Source organism: Nuphar pumila, chromosome 14 (genome assembly GCF_984573655.1).
Source record: "Nuphar pumila chromosome 14, dmNupPumi1.hap1.1, whole genome shotgun sequence".
NCBI classification, from domain to species: domain Eukaryota; kingdom Viridiplantae; phylum Streptophyta; class Magnoliopsida; order Nymphaeales; family Nymphaeaceae; genus Nuphar; species Nuphar pumila.
The window spans coordinates 3376466-3391350 of record NC_143262.1 but is presented as its reverse complement, the minus strand read 5'-3'; the positions used below and the strand labels follow the sequence as shown (position 1 = coordinate 3391350).

The 14885-nt window shown below is 39.2% G+C and overlaps 1 pseudogene; it reads right to left on the bottom strand.

Moving 5' to 3' along the window:
- Positions 1-7944: 7944 nt before the first annotated feature.
- LOC149816091 (gibberellin 20-oxidase-like protein pseudogene) lies at positions 7945-8714 on the bottom strand (annotated as a pseudogene).
- Positions 8715-14885: the final 6171 nt, after the last annotated feature.

The following is a 14885-nucleotide window of genomic DNA, read 5'->3' as shown; positions in this document are numbered from 1 at the left end:
CAAGTCGTATCGGATACGCAAATAGAGGTAGTAAAAAAACTCTCTCCCAAATATGTTGATTTGGGAGTCTGGGTTGCAAACTCGCAATGACAGAGACTTCCAAAATCCAACTCATCAAGGCTACACATTTGGCAACACGAATTTGCTTTAGGAATCCCTTTTTAAAAACCGGAATACATAAGTATCGCTTGTGTTATTTTGAAACAAATAAATAAAATAGATTTCGCTCTAGTCTTAAACTTACACATGTGTAAGTTAGCATGAAAATGTGAGCTCGTGTACAAGGCAATGTGACAGCAAGGTGCCGACAATCCTTAAACTGCGAAGACACGCATTGGACGCAAGAATGCGTAAGCGGTGTGTGAGGTACGAAATCGTACCTCGGCCACATAAATGTGCCAATAATAGAGGCATAAATAAGTAAATGCACAAAGCAATGCACGAGGTATGAAACTGTACTTTGGCTCAACAAATACATAAGCAGGTAAATACATAAAAGCAAATAGCCTATCCTCTAAAGCGCGACGACAAAGGTAAATGACAGAAAGCTATGCTTGATACATGAAATCACATATCAAGCCAAATAAATGTGTAAAGGAAATCAACCTGTGCACTAAAGCGTGGCTGCAAAAGTAAATGACAGAAAGTGATGCTTGATACGTGAAACCACATATCAAGCCAAATAAATGCGTAAAGAAAATCAGCCCTTGCACTAAAGCGTGATGGCAAAAGTAAATGACAGAAAGCGATGCTTGATACATGAAACCGCGTATCAAGCCAAATAAATGCGTAAAGGAAATCAGTTTGTGCACTAAAGCGCGGTGGCAAATGTAAATGACAAAAAGTAATGAGGACAAGGATCACAAAAGTGCATCCTTGATTTTAAATATATATACATATATATTTAATTGTTTAATTTGCATTTTTAGTGTTTTAACTTAGTTCAGTTCGTCCAAAGTCCATTACGCAACTTTTTCCTACCTTAGGCAGTCTCGAGGTTGCGCTTGCCTTTGTGTGTAAGTAACGAAGGGATCGGGCCATTTTGCGCAAGCGGGATCTATCGTGCAAGCTACAAAATAGCAAAGCATGAATATGTATAACAAGCTTGAAAGGTAAAACATGAGAGGCAGGTGGGCTCGACAATCGAATCGGGCCCAGCCCTGCCTACAGTGGCCAAAGGTGAAGGGATGGCTCGATTGATGAGCTGAATCTGACCCTAGATCCAAACAAGAGTAGGGAGAGGCTTAGCCCCTCCCTTTGCATAAAAAGGGAAGTAGAGAGACAGGGAGAAGGCTCAACCCCTCCCTTGCGAAAAAGGAGAAACATGGAGGAGATCGAGCCCCTTCCTCATAACCCATATAAGGATACAGAGAGGGGGCTCGACAGCTCCTTAGTGAAAGAGGGAAACAAGGAGACAGGGGGAGGTCTCAGCCCCCTTTCTCTGCGAAAAAGCAAAATGGGGAGGGGACCGAGCCCCCTTCCCCGTAACCTGAGAAAACAGGTGGGGGCAGTGGCTTGCCCCTGTCGATAAAAAGCCAGGCGACAGGGGTAAGCCCATGCCGACCTGTCGGATAAAATGAGGCAGCAGGGAGGGTCGAGCCCTCCCTTACGTACAAGGGAAAACAGGGAGGGCTCATCCCCTCCCTGCGTACAGCAAAGGCAGGGAGGGCCGAGCCCTCCGCTGCAAAATGGGGAAAATAGGGAGGGGCTTGTCCCCTTCCCTGTGTATAGAGAAGGCAGGGAGGGTTGAGCCCTCCCCTGCAGATAATGAGGACAGGGAGGGTCGAGCCCTCCCCTGCGTGAGTATAGAAGAAACAAGAAGAAAATGAAGAAGTAAAAGAAAAAGAAGAAGAAGAGGGGTGTTAGGGGTTACCTGAAGGGGACCGACGAGAGGGACTGAGGTCACCGGTGTTGGCGTTGACAGACGAGAGAGAGAGTTGCGGGTGAGGGGGTTCGTCAGACAGGAGCTCACCAAAGGTCTGCCCGTCGGAAAGAGGGTGAGAGCGGGAGAGAGGATCGAGCGAGGGTGAGAGCACAAGGAGAGAGAAGAGGCGGGGGACTGAGAGAGAAACAATGAGAGAGTGAGGGAGCTGCGGGAGAGAGGGAAGGTTTTTGAATGAAAACCCCTTCCCTCTTCATGCTCTAAATAAGCACAAGGGGGAGGCGTGTACCCGGTTCGGATCCGAGTCGAGTCTGGACCCATCCTGGGTCTGACCCAAAAGAATTTTTTTTCAATGGTTTTTACAGAAAATGATTTTCATTTTGTCCGGAACTATGTGCAAAAAGGTCATCTTCAAGTTCAATTCATTGCCTTCTCTGGCCAACTAGCTGATGGGCTCACTAAGCTTCTTTCATTTTCGCAGTTTATTTTTATTCGTGACAAGCTCAACATCGTTGACCTCACGTTGAGCTCGCAGAGTCATGATAAGAATACGATTATGACTACCACAAGAAATCGTGGACTCTCTCTCGATAACCCAAATGAGACCTCAAGAAGTCATAGACTCTCTTTGGATAACCCAAATGACACTTCACGTATTCAAACCAAATCAGGACACTTATGAATCCACCCAATACTTGTTAATTATTGTGTTTGATAAGAACTATCAAAAATGATAATCCGATATTATCATTTTTTATAGTTTTACTAAAAATGATAATTGATGCTTATCTTTGTTTTAGGTTATCTTAAGTTGTTTGTAATCGTGTATCATCGACAACTATATGATGTGATTATAAATTGAATACTTGACCTCTCAGTGTACAAGAGAGCAAAATCTCGAGTTTATTATTCTGTTAACCATTCTTTTAGTAGGTTCTTCTTATGGCAGCCTATGGGATGAGATGTGTTGCGGGTGAAAGGTTACCTTAATAAAAAAGAATTTTCAATCTGAAAAATTCTTCCACTCTCCAAGTGGACTAATTTTTGCTATCAAAAATCACATTTTTTAGAAAAACTTTTTTTCAAAAATTTTCTCTCATTTAAAATGGTTGAAAAAGTTAACATTTTTCTTTCCTACTTTTTTTTTTCTTACCATTTTCTCGCTTTTGAACGTCCTTATAATAGTAAAATACAATGTGGTTCATTAGTTTCATGGTCTGTCTACCAACTTTTGGGATGACCAAGAAAAACCACCATCTTAGTTCTCCCAAGTCACTAAGAGTGTGTTTGATTGCTGGAAATAAATTCTCCTTTCATGATTTTTAAAAACTTTATGTAGTTTTTATCACGAAAAGAATTTATCTTGTGTTTCATAGAAGACTTGGAAATGGCATGTGGAAGAATTTATCTTGTTTGATTTCAAAAAATGAAAAAGTTAGAATTTACTCTAACCCTTCACTTTATGGATTGGATTCGAATATGTCTAATTCCAAACAATGACTATTTCACTAAAAAAAGCTTAAATTGTGTTGGGACCTAAGTAATGGATTTGGAATTTGGATCTAAATCTAAATGGTCCAAATAAAAAATTCATATAATTATTCCTTAATCTCTTGTACAACACAAAACAAAGGAAGGTAAAAGAAAAAAATGTGGGGAAATGAATAGGAGAACTGCCATTGCAAAGAGAGAAATTGATGATCTAAAAAAAAACCTAACAAAGAAACCTCCCTAAATGGGATCTTTCCCAGCGATTCAACTTTCATTCTTCTCTACAATCGATCCTCTACCATCTCCATCCACTGACGCTAGCCCCAAAGCCCTTCCTCCAACATTGTCCCTCTGCCTCCACCTCCTTCTTCTTCCTCCCTCTTATGCTCCAATGTCATTTCCTACTCTCCCTTTCTCTTCTTTGATTCTGCCTCCTCTATCTTCTTCTCATCTCTTGCCATTTGCCTCCTTCCCCGTCTTCTTCTCTTTAGTTGTTATTTCCCACTCTCGCTTCCTCTTCTTCACTTATAAGGAAAAAACCCAAAGTCGATGTTAGAGACCGATGCGAAGGAGAGTCAATATTTGCCTATGGGAAAACTTTATGTCTTGTTTGATGGGAGCATGGGCCCTACCTCAAAAGTGGGAAAGTTTCCCCACTATCAAACACACCCTAAGAGTTTGTTTGATGGTTGTCCAAAATTGGACGGAATGAACGAACAAATCAGACATAATACTCGTTCTATAATAATTGTATCAAGTCTAATATTTGTTTTGACTATGCAAGAAATTGTGCTCTTTGTGTCCAACGTTTGTTTTAGGTTGTATGTGGACAACATGAATACACACGGATAACTTCATTTTGGATCATACAACTCGATTCGCCCCACCATATAAGTGTTTTAACATGTTTATTATAAATTTTAGCCCCAAATATAGATCTCAAATTAGATCTAAAGACTAAAAAATGTTTACAATTTTAGTAATTTGAGAAAAAATAAGAATTGATATTTTTATATGAATGATTTAATCAATGTCATATTACATCTAATTATGAAAGTTTATCATAAAAATATCAAACCATAAAAGAAAATTAACTATAAAAAATCAAATTATCAAACTCTATTAAATCATAAAATCTGAAAATATAATATAATAAATAATAAATCAATCAAAAAACTCTAAACTATAAGAAAAAACCGTAAAATGAAATAACAAGCCCTAATTTAAACCCTAACCAAATCAAATACAAGAAAATCTCTAATCAAATTAACAATAAAAAGTCTTAATTAAAAATTTTTTTAACCCTAATCAATAAAAAACAAAGAAAAAACCTTAATCAAATTAACTACAAAAGGCCCTAATTTTAGAAATTTAATTCAAAGCCTCAATCAATGAGAATCAAAGAAAAAACCCTAATCAAATTAACTATAAAAAGCATTAATTGAAGAAGTTTGATTCAAAGCTTTAATTAAAAAAAACTTAATAAATGAGAAAAAAACCTAAATAATAGAAATCAAAGAAACAAAGAAGAAGAAGAACGAGGAAGAAAAAAATTAAGTAGGGGAAGAGAGAGAGAAAGAGAAACGAAGAAGAGGAAGAAAGAAGAAAAGGGGGGAGAGAGAGAACTGTGGTCGGTCATCGGTGGCCTCGTCGGCCACACCTGGCCAACAGGAGAGAGAGAGAGAGAGCAGGTCGGAGGTATACCCCCTACCCAGTGTTTTTTTTTTTACACAGACCCCCACGTCCCCATTCTCACCATAACAGGGAATGGAGAAAAAATCAAGCTCAAAATAGGACGCCTCTTCTGCATCCAAGGTTTCATCGCAACAACGTCCTGGACAGTCGCGGCGTCCTACACAACGTGCCATCAAACGTACCCTAGGGCTCTAATTGGGAAGACATATTTGGTGTTGAGATGCCAAATCCCAAGGTTGTTTGGAATACATTTCAGGATCCTGGCAACAATTGGCATCTCCTTGCAACTGCCAGCTCACAAACAATCATATAACAGGTGAAGTATTTGTTAGTTTGAGCCTTGTTACGATATCCAAGATTGGGCCTTGTTTGTTTGCTTTCTTGTGCCACATGAACCAAGTGAAATAATCAGTTTTCTCCTCCCCGAGATCACAATATGCTACCAATGAAAGGTGAAAACTCATCATCATTGTGCTATTTCTAACCCTTGCTCGAATTTTAATTCATTTGTTTTTAGGTTTCCATGTTTCATTATCTCAATAGCAGGAAGAAAGAAATATAGCAAAGCAAGGAAAAACCACCCCTGAGGTGGTATCCCATGTGGGAAGCAGGATTCTGTTGTTGGATGTAGGAAGAGGAGAGGAGGGAATTCAAATAAAGAAAACTTTGGGGACCACTCCTTTATGGAGTGTGTTTGGACTTTGATGATGTAGAATAGTCCCATATTGAAGAATCTCAAGAAAGTTGTGGGCTTTATAACCTACATGGAGATTCTAACACTTGTTTCAAATAACAAGGGAGTGGGATGACTACCACACACACACGCATGCGCCCGCCCACCGCGTCGTGTCGTGCCGAGCTGATTCGGATTCGGGTAATTAGCCCTTTAGGGCCATATCCTTTATAGGTCCAATGATCTTTTTGTCTTGCATTATTTATTTTTTTATTTTTTTATTTGGATTAAAATAAAGAGAAAAAGCAGAATGGATAACGGATCGATCTGTTGGATCGTCACATCCATTGGATCGGATGGTAACGCTTCTCTTCCACGTCTTTTGTAACTGTTCAGGGGTTATAAAAGGGCGTGGTTAGAGGGTTACCACATATATTCACAGAACATGAAAGGTTTCTCCTCTCTCTCTCTCTCATGCGTTTCCCAGAAAGGGGTTTTCTGCAACAGCGGTTTCGAGAGGTTGTCTTCGAAGGGCGATCTACCGTCGGAGTGTACCGATCCGGATCGCTGAGGCTATTGTATCCTTGGGGAAGGACGCCAGACTCTTTTTGCACTGTATGTGAGGACGAATCTTCTCTAAGGGAAGTATTTTCATACGTCTTAGCATGTTACATAGTATTAACATGTTACTGTTGTTCTTATTATGTTCTATGCATCTGTTTGGTCCTTTGTATTTGTTTGGATTTTGGTATAATATGAAAATCGACATGTCTGTTCTCTGTTTTCGTTTCGATCGACTGTTAATCATGTTTATTATGATAATGCCTATTCGGATTTATAGCATGATGTTAATTGTGAAACTATTTGATCTGAAAAATGATCTAACACCTGTGTCAAGCTGAAGGCCCAGGATTGAATCCCTCTGCCATATGGGGCGGCTGTTGTTTTATTGTTCTAGTAAGGGTATGACTAACCCCAGTTTGACTTTCAAAAAAAAAAAAGCAAGAAAGAACCCCAACCAGAAAGGCGGGAGCAGGTAGATGAGGAATTCCTTTGGATTTATTGGATCCCTAGCAAGAACGTGCTCATCTAGTTCATAGTTGCAAGGGCTAGGACCAACAAGCTATTCTAGTGATCAAATGAAACAAAAAGCAAAGTCTACTTTTTTAAGCAAACCTTCTCTTTCTCCCTTCTCGATTAGTGCAAAAGGTTAGGCTTGGCTTGGCGGTATATCCTTCTCGAGTTGGACAAAGTTCCTCATTCCATGGGTGGCAAAGGAAACAAACACTATGGAACTGCCCGACACAGCCTTCTTCGTTGCCAACTTAACTTTGCCATTGACTCAAGCAAACCATCACCAACCAGATCAAATCCCTTTACGTCTTTTTTTTGGCCAAGTAATGGAGGATTTGGTCTGCCCGCTTCTTATCTTTGTGCTAAAGCACCATTTGAAGAGGAAATAAATTCATTCACGTTGATGTTTATTTGCTAGACTACCACCTAAACCGAAGGAAATTATAGACGCTATAACAGATCTTGTTGGTAATTAGGTATCTCGAGAAACCTATGAAGATATATAACGGGTCCCATGTAAACCCCAACATTGTTTAAGTTCATGTTATTGGTTCCTTCAACAGCTCGGCCACTTGCATGGCCAAATGAAGACCTTAAATGCTTGTTTTATTTGTTTTTAAATAGGGGTTTGGATCACAGTTGTGCCTTTTGGATGACCATACTCTTTTCTTCTTCTGTTACATAAAAATACTTAAAAGAATGTCTCAAAATGCACTACTAATTTCTTTCCAAAAAAGAAAAGAAAATAAACTACTAATTATTTTTCTATTTAAATTTTTTCCCATTTTTTTTTCTCTTCTAACTACACAGGCGTGCACGCGCACACACACCATACATACATTCTAAGCATTGCTGGCATTAGTCTACAAATTCTGTAACGAAATTACCTGTAATTGAATGTGTATACATGATGCAAATAAAGTTAATGACATTTAGAAACCAAACCATAGCATGACTGCTTTGCCTATAGACCAAGGGAAATGGTTCTATGAGGCTATGCCCACCAAGAATCCAGAAGATGTCCATCATGGGCTTCAACAAAGGACGGTTAAGATGCATGAAGCAAGAGGTACAGACATTGGCCAGGTTAGTGTCTACACATTGAATAATTTCAGACTTTATCCAGATGTTAGATCCTTGCATAATCATCTACAGTTACTCCAACTCTGTCATAACCTTCACTGTCACCTCCTTGCTCTCGGAATTTGACATAATCCGAGCAGAAGAATGGCGCATAAACCCTAGGATGCCCTTCTCCTATCATTTCGTCAGGTGCCCAAACCACCTTCTCATCCTCAAAGCACCAGAAGAAGGCCAAAGACAGCCTGCTCTTGGAACCTTTCAAGACCACCTTGTGTTCTGATGCCCTAAACCTCCTATTGCTCCAAGCTTGGAACATGTCTCCAATGTTCACCACAAGGGTACCTTTGCATGGCTTTATGTCAATCCAATTACCACACTTTGTTCTTGCTTTCAGGCCACCAATTTCATCTTGGCAAAGAATGGTGATGCAACTCATGTCAGTATGCATCCCCAGCCCTTCAATCCCCTCAGACTCACTGTTAGGTGGAATGTAATTGTTGATCCTGAGATACCCGCAGCATCTGCTAAATTCAGACTCATAGCGCCTCTTAATTCCATCACCCAGACTTCTCAGCAACATCAAGATTGTCTTGTTAGCTAACTCCATGATCTTGATCCCATACTCCTTCAACGTTTCACTGCTTGGTCAAAAATAATAATGACAATGAGTGAAAATAATGAAATGCATACCATTGTTAGAAAAATGGTGACCATTGTCAAGATGTTCATAAAGTTGCTATTACCATAATTCTGGTTGGGATTCACCAAAGAGTACAGTGGACCAGGTCGCAGCTGAGATGCCGAAATCTGGGCCATCAACGCGAATGCTTTCGAAGAATGGGGAGACAATGAAAGGAGGTGTGTAGGATTTGAGAGTGGAGGAAGGTCCAATCTTTTTCTTGGTCTGGGAAGGGAGGTTAAATGGATGCTTGCAAATGGAGTGAACTTTGTCAAGGAGATGTATTGGTATGCCATGGTTGGTTATCTGGAAGAAACCCAGCTCTTGGCAAGCGTGAGAGAGGGCAGCTAGGTTTGAGGGATCTAGGGGTTTTGACATGTCCAAGAGGAAGAGTTGCGGATGAGTTTGAGATTCAGGCATTTGCAAATCTGAAGTAAAAAAGATGGTTATCTCAGAGAGAGAGAGAGAGAGAGAGAGAGATATGGGATCTCTCAAACTCAAACTCAAGTACGTATCCATGCATAATTATAATCCTAAAAGTCAACTCTGGGGAAGTCTAAATCCAATAAAAAAAGTGAGTAACGATTGCTTACTTAGATTTACATGTCAAAATTACATAAAATCTTTGTGGCTACTCAATTCAAATGGCAAACATTTCTTTGTTTATTTGCATAATGACCTTTATGTCCATGTTTCTCGAAGGAAGGCGCTGCCCGCTAAATTACTTTACCAGAGGCGATTTCCGCTATAGTTCATAGGGATAGCCGATAATCAATTTAGTCCGTGCACCAAAGGATGCAGTCAACTGCAACTGTGTAATCCACAGGCACATCAATTCATTCACACAAATTGATGAATTTAGTCAATCCTTTAGGCCTTAATGACTATAGAGTATAGACAGAACCTCAGAAAAATGCATGAATTTTTCCTTGGCCATTAGAGCACTTGTAGGAGTGCAAATGGGTCAGATCCAGGATGGAAGTTTTGCAAATTTTGGCTACTCTGTATCCGACTTCATCTGACTCCCCCATGTACTTAGTTGTTCCTTATCCAAACCGTTTGCATCTAGCTAGCTGCTTCTCATTTCACTATTTTATAGACAATGAGGGCTCCACTCATCTTGTAGGGACGACTAGTGAATGTCACCAAGGGATGTCATGACTTCAAAACCCACTCAACTCTGTGGAGGAGGCTGCTGTATTTTGGGTTGTAGTCTGATAGAGTACGAAAGTATTGATGGATGTCATGACTCATGGAGCTTGTTTGGGCATTTAAGAAAGTCAAATAGCTATGAAGATATTTTCTGCAATAAAGAATATTAAGCAGCAGTTGTACACTGAACCTTGGAGTTTGTACATCATATGCACTTCACAACTACCCCGCTTCCATCGCGGATCTTAAAATATTAAAAAGTGTGTGCTAGATTTACAACTCTCTCAACCCACAGGAAGCCCTATTGGTAGCATTAATCCGTGGCTCAGTCATGGATTCATTTAAAAGAAACCTAGTTTGGTGCTGTATCACACTTAACAATAACTTCAAAACTATGGGTCTAATTACATCGTGTGATCTATTTGCACGAGTTGGTGATTGCTTATGACTTAAAGGCTAATGCGGTTGAATATAAATCACTCAATATATACCTTGGCTTCTGCCTTTTCTTCCCTTTTTCTTTTTCAATACAATCAAGTTGGGGACGCATCCTTCCTTTGAACATGAACCACAGATCACTCATTAGGACGAGAACTATTTCATGCAACCATATCCTCATGTTGTTTTCTAAATTTGGCTGTCTTTTCCTTTATTTGTCACATAAGCATACCTCTCTTTACTCGGTTAATCCTTTTGGAGGAAGTCTTAAATTGACTCTCTCTCCCTCAGACAAAAAAAAAACCTTATGCACTCATACCCTTGTTTTGGTCGGCCAATTTGTCGGCACAGATAGATTTACTCGTTTCATTGCTTGAAAAGGAGTTGTGCAAATTAATTTTTTAATTTTCCAAACTTTTTTTGCTTTTGAGTCCTAATCAAAAAGAATTATCTGCCTTGGTTTGACCAGTACTGCCTTCTTTCGGGGCAACAACAGGAGCTACGTTAATTGCTTCAACTGTAGAGAAATTAAACAGGAGATTCCGGTTACTTCTGAAATAGCTGGTTGCATCTGCAGAAAGAATAATTTATTAACTCTAGTATGTGGTGATTGAAGGGAGAAAACAAGTTGGTGCATCCAATCGATCCCCAACCATGACATGACTTAAGCTATCTAGGATTGCTAGCTTGATATTTTAATAACCTAATTATAAAGACAATGAATCTATCTATCAAAAGAAAAAAGACAATGCACATACGTTAATTAGTTGTTGCTTCATTGTGAGCATATGATTAACCCCATAAAAAAATTATCCAATTTATAAGTTTAATCACACAGACCTCTTGTCACAAATCTACAAAACTTGCAGTTAAATAATCCCAACGCGTCACATGCAACAGGAAGGTTTACTGGTGGTTATGCCTGTCTTATAGAAGCAAACGAGTGTTTAGCATGCTACGCTCAATCCAACACAGATTGGAATTATTTCAAGTGAGATGACGACCTCAAATTAGGCTTTGTTTGGAAACTAGGAGCTGGGATAGGAGTTCATGCATTTGGCAAAAACTTGGTCAAACTAACTTGTGGTGGTCGTTTGGAAACTGGCATGGGATGGGTTTTTATGTATTTGGGATGGGAAGTGAGGTCCTCACCTTTGTATTTACACTAAAGAATGGAATCCTCAGTTACAACATCCAAGAGGTGGTAGGCAGTTTCGACTTTCTCAAATGGCACTTCCTATCCCAGCTACTAGTTTCCAAACAGGGCCTTAGTGGCATGACTCGTGACCAAAAGAGTTACGCACTCAAATCATGCTAGCTCACCAAATGTACGTGCACCGTTATATTTCAACCTCATCAGCCATGGGTTCAGTTTTCCAATCCTCCAAAAGTGACAATTTTAATGGTCCTTTATTATAAGGCTAAAACTAAAATCGGAAGCTTTGTCACAAATATCGCCACTGTTTTGAAAATATCGTGATTTTGTTTTGATGTTTTCAAAGGTTGAATTAATATGGGGAAAAATGATATTTTCATAGCATCACATATTTTTAAAATATCATGTTATTAACATGGCAGAAGCAATTCTGCAATCTTTATGTTTTTTGGTTTGGGATTACATATGATCATGTCACCATTACCTACAAATAAGTTTTCCTTTTAATTTTTTTAACTTTTTTTGTTGTATTTCATGAAACTAACCTTACAGATGTTATTTGCATGTTTAGGTTAGTAGGAAACGGATTTTAGATCATCTGATGCATGTAGGTTTTTATATCAAAAAACAATGTGTGATATTTTCCTGGTCATAAAAAAACATGATTCAAAAGTTGATTCCGACTATTGTAAACATGTTGAATCCATCCATGAAGTTGGATTGGACCAAAACAACCCAGGGCATAGAGACGGCACCATTACCAAATGTTATTCATTTTTGTTTGCTTTTATGATGAAGTAAAAAACCCAACCAAGAACTGGGTCACTTAATTGCCCGCCTGCCTGCAAGATAAAACTCTAGATTGAGGAAACAACCACTTAGCTTCACGAGCCCTTATTGACCCAGATTGTATAGATGCAGTGGACTTACAGGCAGAGGAGATAAATAGAGAGAGGAAGACGATTTGATGACTTGTTTCAAGGAGGTTTTTCAAGTTGTTATAAACTTGTATCTATAGCGAGACCTATAGGCCCTTATAGATTAACCCTCTGGTGTTGCCATTAGCCCAGAAAATGTAGGGGATTTACCACAAATTGTGGATATCTTAGCCCACTCTTAGTTAACCACCTTCACTATCACTGCACACCAAAGAGTGTAATAACCTCATTTTTTTGGGAATTAATTGGAATTTTTATAGATATAATGCATAAATGGTTTGATTTGGGCCTGGGATCCAAATCTCGAATCCAAGACCCATAAAGGGATCAATATAGGTGATAAATATTATAGCTATTGAAAAAAAAAGGTATATATATATATAATGACAATATAATAATAATTATATTAAAAATATAAAGGGGGAAATTAACGAATGGATCCACAGTTGGATCCACATGGATCCAACCTATAGATCCATAACCCAGACGAATCACGAATCCTAATATACATTTCAGACATGGTTGGTTCGCGGGGTCTTAGACCCGACCTGTGCCCCGTGTAACGAAAAAAAAAAAAGAAGAGAACCTCGAGTTAAAAAGGGCAGGACCTGCCGATAATAAGAAAAAAAATTGTGGTTAGGGTTATGAAGGAACCCTAACTCGATAGATGCAAAGGGGAGGGGCGCGGAGCCGCCTGAGAGAAAGTCTATCCCCTCTTCAAAAGGGGGTCTCGAGTCTCTTCCTCCTACTCTTGTTCCTCTCTTCCTCCCACCTTTGCTCTCTCTTTCCCTCTCCCTCTCATCTCTCTCTCATTTTTGCGCGTGACGGCAGGTCCACAGTGCCGGCAACCTCCCACCGCGGCAGCCTCTTCCTCCATCTCACTGGACAAGTGGGTTCTACTATCTTTTTGCTTTGGGTATACTATTTGTCGAGCATGCTATGTGGGTTCTTGAACCCTGCTAAGGGGTTATGATTTCTGTCGTGTGGTTGCCAAAAATACTCGAAGAAAAGGAGGGAGACTTGGGGGCTGGTGTGCCAAAAACCCCAAATCGATAGATTTAGGGATTTTAGATTGATGATTAAGGCAATGGAGGGGTGATTTTGTTTCGGATTTTTGCATTGAAGGGGTTTCTAAAAGGTAGCAGGGAGGGGTATTTGTCTGATTCCTGCTAGATGGTCGGAAACCCCAAATCACCGATTTGGGGGTTCCGACTGTCAATAGTATAAGGGGGGTCGGTTACTGTCAGAGAGGTAGACCGAAACCCCAAACCGGCAAACTCGAGGGGGGGGGGGGTATGTTGTTAAAAAGGGGGTTTCGATTAAAGGAGTTTAGAATTGATAACCAGTGAAATACGTGAAATGTTTTGGGAATAACTTGAGTATGTGCTTTGAATCAGTGTATCTAGGCTGTGTATATTATCAGTTCTGTAAATTCAATAATTTTTATCAGCCCTGTGTATCATCTTGTTTCAATGTTCTGAAATTTAAGACTTGTTTTTCAGTAGGACATCTTATATTTTATCCTAAAATGAATTTTTGGTAGGCTTCTGCCTGATTCCCTCCTTTTTCAGTGAGACCAACGAGGCTCTGCTTGTCTAGTAGAAGCAGCTAGTGCACGTCATCTCACTTTGTGTTGGGACGTTGCAAGTTCCAAACCCAATGGTATAGTTGTATAACTGGTTGGGGTCAATAACCCTAGCTTACCTTTAAAAAAAAAACTTTGAGCTAAAGAATTTCACATCCCTATGTTCGGCAGACACCCCCGACGACCCCCGCTTAAGTTGTTCTTCGCCATCGGCGTTCTTGAGCTTTTCCCAAGTGTCGATTCTGACATACGAGTTTTTTCTTTTAAATCATGTGAGAAATTGAATACCAATTTGATTTCCATGCAATATTTAGTGCAAATCCATGGTTAAAGAGTGATTCTATGTGTTCACTCTAGATTACATGGATGTAGATCCTCTTTTATATGGGTGTTTTTTGTTCTTTACACATAAAAATTTTTTGTATGGGGTTTTTATACAAAAACAGACTCATATTGGGTTATGATCGAGATTTATTTCTGTTTGTTATGATCAAGATTTATGCTTGTATATATATACCTTAATCTGCGTTTTCTGTTCTTGAATTGGGTTCATGCAAGATATAGTTTGAATGACTTAATCGATGCTTATAAAACTGATTTTGTTTAGGCATAGTTAAGATCAATGCTTAGGTGGTGATTAGATTTGCAAAATTGTTTTCAAGTTCATTGATTCAGCAAATTGCATATGGCTATATACAGATTCTCATGTGAAAAGTGTTCATGTTATCCCCCGGTTTACATGTGTTAAAGATTTAGTTTTTCTTTCTACGCATGTGAATGTATGGACATGTGCATGTATTGAAAACATAGATCATGAAAGTTTATTGTTATTGCACTCGCATGCTTATATACTTGTATGCATATTTTGCTAGAGGTGAAACAAGGAAAGAATGATATTTTCCTTGTGCTTAGAATCAACATGTTATGCTTGATTAAGACATTAGTGCAAGGTTGCTTGCATATGCATGTGCATACATGAAATTGATGTATTTTGGCACATATATCATGGTGTGCACATTCACATGTTTTAATTTGAACC